Raw genomic sequence first — 6343 nt, 5'->3', positions numbered from 1 at the left:
CTGGTCCGGAGGAAAGAGGGAGAAGTTACAGGCTGCCACGTGGGCCACGGCCAGCCCTGCCCAGCTCCTTCCCCGGCCAGGCAGCCGGCAGAGCTGTAAGCGGAGGGCTCAGCCGAGTCCCTGTGTTGGGGGACCCGGGTGTCATGTCATAGGAGGCGGAGGAACTGACCGTACCAGTTAGGCTGGCTCTCCCTCGCCTGCCCCCTCTGGTTTGAGGACTGTGGCAGCCTCGGGCCTAAGCCCACCGCTGCCAGAATGGTGCTCAGGCGCCCCCGGGGGAGCTGGGCAAGTTTGGGTTCATTTTCCTTCTACTGTTATAATTGACTCTTGAGCCGTATCATCTCAGGGGCTTGGGGGTAGAAAGCTAATAGCGCCGATCTCTCAGTTTCAACTTGACAGTCGACGGGCCCAGCTACACCGTTCAGCGGGGACACTGCTAAAGTCTCTAACACGGAAACAGGCTGCTCCCGAAAGCAGCAAACAGATTTGAGGAACCTGGTCTAACTCGGGTACCCACCCAGAGAGAGAGAGGAGTGTGTAGACTTGGCCGGGGCGTCGGTGGTCCCCACCTCATCTTCACAAGAAGCCTAACTTTTAGGCACTGTTACTCCCATTTTTTCACCAAGAAAACTGTCAGGAAGGCTACGAGACTGCGCCTGTGTCATAGGCTAGAAAGCGAAGGCCTCGTGACTAACGGCCGGTGGGTCTGAAACTCCTCGCAGCCCTCCAGGAGGTTTTACTTATCTCCTGTTCAGGGGGGCAGCAGGCTCAAACAGGGGACTTGCCCGAGGTCTCACAGGACAGTGATCCATGGGCGTCTGAACCCGGACTAGAGCTTCCCGACGTGGCCCTGCCTGGGCCGTGACCCCTCGTTCCCTTGCCAAGGAGGCTGTTCTGGTAACGACGGCGGGGAGGCAGGGCTGGCTGGCCCTGGGAGGGGAGCCGAGGCCGGACAGAGGACTGGATCCCGAGAACACGGCCCAGACTCCCGGAGCTCTCTCCACAAGTGCCCCCCTGGGAGACACTTCAGAGTTCACTCGGCCAGGACGCTCTACAGAAACCACGAAGGCAGCCTCCCGGGCTTCTCTCGCCCCGGGCTGGAGCAGCCCCCCCGCCCCAGGGGAGCCCTCCCTCGGGCCTGGGTGGACTGGGCTTCCCACAGGTGTCCCTCCACGGGGAGCACTGCCCACAGCTGTTTGAACGGGGCAGCGTCCCACCGGGTTGATGGATCCACCTGAGGATGGCCTGCGTCTTGAGAAGGGGACACCCTGATGCACTGAAGGAAGTGGCCTCCTCACCTTTGGGGGGTCGTGGGCCTGTTCTAGAACCTGGTGGAAGGTCGGGACACTCGCCACCAAAAATTGGGCCCCAGCACAAGTCGGGCCTTCAGGCCGCAGCGTCCAGGACGTGGCAGGAGGAGCACAGGGTGAGGACCCAGGCTGAGCCCTGAGGGCGGCTCCGGCCGCCAGGTGAGGCGCTGGGCTCACCTCCCGGCCCGAGCGGGGCTCCTGCGGGGCGTGGGGGCTGTACTCACCGCGCTGCGGGCCTGCTCCCGGGAGGGCTGCCGGGCTGGGGTCCAGCAGGTGCGGCTCCCGGGCCCTCCCTGCCTTATATAGGCCCTGCGTGGGCTTGCGGCCGCCTTGTGCTCCGCTGTGCATTCCTGGCCCTGGGATTCCATTGGGGGCGCTGGTGGCGAAGGAGGGGGCAGTGCCGGCTGCGTTGACAAAAGGCCCGACGCAGGATGTGACCTGACGAGGGGCAGATGGGCGCCTGTCCCCGAGGCCGCCTCGGGCGGGGGCAGTGGGCAGCAGCACTGACTGAATGACGGGCTTGGGCCCCGAGTGTGGCGGAGGCGGCCTTGGTGCCCACCCCTCCCGATCCCGCCATCCGGCCGTGTCGGGGCCGCCTGGCTCCCGGAGCTGGGGGCCGCGCCTCCCCCGCCTCCCCCTGGCCGCAGCTGCTCCGGCCGGGAGCTCAGGCACCTGTGAAACCACCGGCTTTCCCGCTCGGCAGGCGAGCAGCCGTTCGGTGCCACGGTTCCCTGGCTCCAGAGCCTCCCGAGGTGTTGGTGCCGAGAGGCCGAGCAGGGGCGGGACCCCCGCTTCCTACGAGGAAGCACAAGGGGCCCGGAGCCCCCTGTAACCCAGGCCTGGCGCGGCGCCTCCGCAGCCGGGAAGGCTCTTTGCGCAGCAGCGTTGGCAGGGGAGCCGGGCGCCTGCTCCCACAGGCCGGAACCCTGCTGGAGGCGGGTCAGCGCCACATCCAGGATGCCCCGCTGACCAGCAGCCCGTCCTTGCTCCTGAAAGTGGGCTGGGACTGGGCGAGGGCAGCCCCGTGCTGCAGAGCCAGCCCGTGCCCAGCTCTCGGGCTCCCCCCACCCTTTGGCCCCACATAAGCCCCGAGAACCAGGTCCCACCCCCGTCAGCCACACACCAGCTGTGGCCTCTGCCAGCTCCTGTCACTTTCTGAGCCTCCGGTTCTCCACCTGGGTGGGGGTAACAGCAGTGCCCACAGCCTGGGGGTGGTGAGCTACTGAGGGAGGTGGGGAGGCAGCTGCTGCTGGCGCCCAGGAGCCCGGACGGCGCCCCGTGGGCCCAGGCCTCCGGGGGCGCTGGCTCCTCTTTCCACGGGACCCCTCCCGTGCTGCGTCAGGCAGTGTGTGTGGCTAGACTGCAAGCACCCTTGTCAGCCCTGAGACCCTCACTGAACCTTCCCAGGTGCCCTGTGAACCAAGCCAGCGCAGCCACCTGATGAGGGGACAGCCACTGGAAGGGTTGTGGCTGCAGGGGAGGGGCTGAGCTGGGCACAGCCATCGCCTGGGAGAGGTGTGGCCTTGGAGAGGCAGATGGCCATGGTCACCTCAGTCAGCTCCAGCGGCCTGGCTCCTCCCCAGGTGTCCGTGCGGGCCCGACACAGAGCTGCCCGAGTGAGCAGGACTCTGTGCCTGGTGACCGAGGACACCGGAGGGGACTAGTGTTCCCACCACACTGCGGGGCCGAGCGGACGGTGGCCTTGCCTGCCACACACGCCGGGTGAGCTGTCGGCCCAGGGCCTGGACCCCATGGGGCCTCCCGCGCAGGCGCTCAGTAAATCCTGGTTTATTAATAAGCTCAGGGACTATTCTGTCCTTAAGCCTCAAACTGGTTTTATGAATAAACAGCCATCAGGGGCTGTTCTTAATAAAGACTCGCAGCGCCTCAGGACTCCAGCCCCAGGGACCCACAGGGACAACTTGTCACCCTGAGGACCCTGCTGGGACACACAGGTAGAGCGGCTCAGGTTCCCCCCCGAAGCCCAGCCCTGGGGTTCCAGGCAGTGTGGGAGGCCGCCCTGGGACCTGGTGTCTGCCCCGCCTTGTGCTCCCGTGGACGCTGAGCAGGCTCAGAGGCGAGGCCAGGCTGCGTCACCACCAGACTTTATTGGAGACAGGAACACACAAGGCCAAGGGATCCCCGCCGACGGGCACCCACCCCCCGCACACCATGCTCTGTCCACCGGGAGCTCCCTCCCTCCCACCCAGCCAGCCTGTGTGGTCGGGCGCAGGTCAGGGCCGGTGCCCCGCTGTTCACCCCCCAAACCCCAAGGTTTAACTTCAGCCCCCGGGTCTGTCAGTCCTGCCAGCTGCCTGGCCCGCTCGGGGCCTGGGAACGGCCCTCTCCCTGTGAGCAGAGGAAGAAACAGGCCTGGGAGGCCTCTCCCAGGACCAAGACCTGGCGTCCTCTGTTCTGGGGTTAGTGCCAGCACAGTGCTCCTCGGACCCACAGGGACCGTGCGGGCTGCTCCCATCCCGGTGCCCCGTGCCTGCAGACCAGCACCCCCATCCTCTCCCCCTCCTGCGGTTCCTGTGACGCTCCTCACTAACCCGCTGAGTCCTGGGGGACAGGCCTCCCAGCTTCGGGGCTCCAGCCCAAGCCCGGCCAGCCAGAGGCCTGTGTGGGTGCGGGTGGGTGGCAGGGTGGGTGGCAGAGCGGGCGGGGGGCCAGGAGGAGGTGGGCACTGGCAATATCGCTTTTGCCCCAAGACAAGCATGAAACCTATTTACACGCGGCTGCAGAGGCCAGTGCCACGTGGGAACTGCTCAGAGCTCTGTCCTGTCACCCGCTGACCTCCGAGGTCATCAGGGTGAAGACCCAGGTCCATCTGTCCTCTGGACTCGGGAGCTCAGGTGGCCAGCTGGGTGGCCTCTAGCTTAACTCAGAGATGCATCCGGAGCTGGGAAAGCGAGGCCCGCGGCCGTCGGTGATTCCTCAGGAGCTCCCTGTGCATGTGGAGAGGAGCCTGTAGAAGGTGGGGGGCGGTGCCCCAAGATCCCAGCATGGACTCCTCCTTTCCCGCCGGCTCCTCTCGTGGAAGGAAGAAACAGGGCAGGGGCCGGGCAGGTGAGGGGAGAGCAGGGACACAGGCACCCCACCGCCAGGTCGGGCCCCGCAGGTCAGGGTTCTGGCGCAGTGACCACAGTCCTGGGTGCCCTTCTGCACGTGCGGAGCCGCCCTCCCCACCGGCTCTCCCGGGCCCCTCCTGCGGCCACTGTCCCCTGGTGTGGCGGCCACTGTCCCCTGGTGTGGCGGCCACTGTCCCCTGGTGTGGCGGCCACCTGCACTGCAGCCACAGCCTGAGCTCCTGGAGGCTGGGGCCCGGCCTCGCCAAGAGGGTGCGGGGGCCGCCTGTGCTCAGCACCAGCCTTTGAAGGGGTGCCCTCTGGGAAGGGGTGCTAGCCTGGCTGCCCCCACCATGATGGGCTTTGTGCCCCTCCAGCCACGTTGCCCAGCGGTGCCAGGCTTGGGCTGGGGGTGGGGCTGCTCTGGAGCAGGACGGCGTGGGCGTCTCCAGGCCCCTGAAGGCAGCCCTCGCCCGCCCCCGCCAGGCCCGAGCTGTGGCACGTCTGTTCCTCCGCCAGGCCCTGGCACAAGCGCCTGAGCCTCCTAAACATCACTCACCAGGAGTTTGTTTGATGACAGATCAGACAGCGCTTGGCACTTTCTAAACAGCGGCTGGCTCTGCGAAGCTGGTGCGGAAGCCAGCTCCACCCAGGGCTGGTGGGGAGGGGCTCCCCGGCCTGCTCCTCGGCTGGACGCCCCGGCAGCCTGGGGGGGCCTGGCTCTCCATTTCTTGAAGGGGCTCCTTCAAGTCGTGTGTGCCCAGCTACCATTCTCCCTACCCCAACCCGCCCCGGGTCCTGCCTGCACCTGGGCCGCTCCTGTCACTGCCTTGGTCACTCCGGGATGTAAGCGCCTTCTCCTGGCCGTCTGCTTTGAGCTGAGTGCCAAGAGGGCAGGGACTTGGTCTTGGCCAGCACCCAGGGCCGGCCTTGGCCCGCAGCAGATGTCCAACAAAGCTTTGCCCACCGCCAACGAGCAGGGGGAGCTGGAGGGGACTGGCCAGGCCACAGGGCTAGTGCGAGGCTCTCCCGGCCTCCCCCGCTGCCCCGGCCAGCTCTGACTTATTACTGAAGCGCGAACTTCGGTGGGGCTGGGAAGGAGAGCTGAGCGCCCCCCTGGTCCCCACCCCCGTTCCTGCTTTCAGGTGTCCTGCCTGAGGAAGGGGTGCTGGTGCTGCCCACCCTCCGAGCAGCTCCCCAGGCTGACTGCCCGGCCCTCCCAAAGCCTCCCCCGCCCACCAGGTGCCCACGGGCAGGAATGAGAAGCAGCCCTGCCCTTGGTTCTGGCAGCAAAGGCATCAGGGCCCCGAGGCTGCTGAGCAGGAGGTGAAGGTCAGGGGTCCCAGCCCTGCCTCTCCTGGCTACTGACCTTGGGAACCTGCGGTTCTTGTTGGGGGGGGGGGGTGCAACAATAGTACATCGGGCATCGGGAGGATTCAACGAGAAAATGGCTCTCAGTGCCTGGCAGGTGCCCGTCTCCCCCGTTTGCCCCAGGAGACCTCCCTTCCCCTGAGGTGGCAGCGCAAACAATCACCAGCAGGGGGCGACCTTCCCACTGAGATGGCAGTCCCTGGGCCCCTGGGGTAACAGCCACCAAACTCCTCCAGGTCCAGCCCTAGGGAGTCAGGACCCTGGAGTCCCTGGAAATTGGGGGTGGTACAGGCCCTTGGATGCCCAGAAAATCAAGAGGCCCTCACTGGCCGGGCCCAGACCAGTGATTTGGGACCTGTCCCCTCTCCCTACAAGCAGAGAATGGAGTGGGGCAGGGCTCCCGCTTCCCCAGAAGAGCAAGAGGCTGGGCACAGCAGCCAAGGGCGCGGGGACCTCCCAGGCCTGCGGGGATATGGGGTGGGTGACGGGGGACATCAGGGGACCAGCCTCAGCCACCCCGCTTGAGTTCGGCAGACAGCCGAGCCACAGCCTGGCCCGGGCACGTGGCCAGGGCAGCCCTCAGCACCAGCTGCT

The sequence above is a fragment of the Miniopterus natalensis genome, chromosome 12 (assembly GCF_054644295.1).
Source record: "Miniopterus natalensis isolate mMinNat1 chromosome 12, mMinNat1.hap1, whole genome shotgun sequence".
In the NCBI taxonomy this organism is placed as follows: Eukaryota; Metazoa; Chordata; class Mammalia; order Chiroptera; family Miniopteridae; genus Miniopterus; species Miniopterus natalensis.
Note: the sequence above shows the minus strand (reverse complement) of the source record.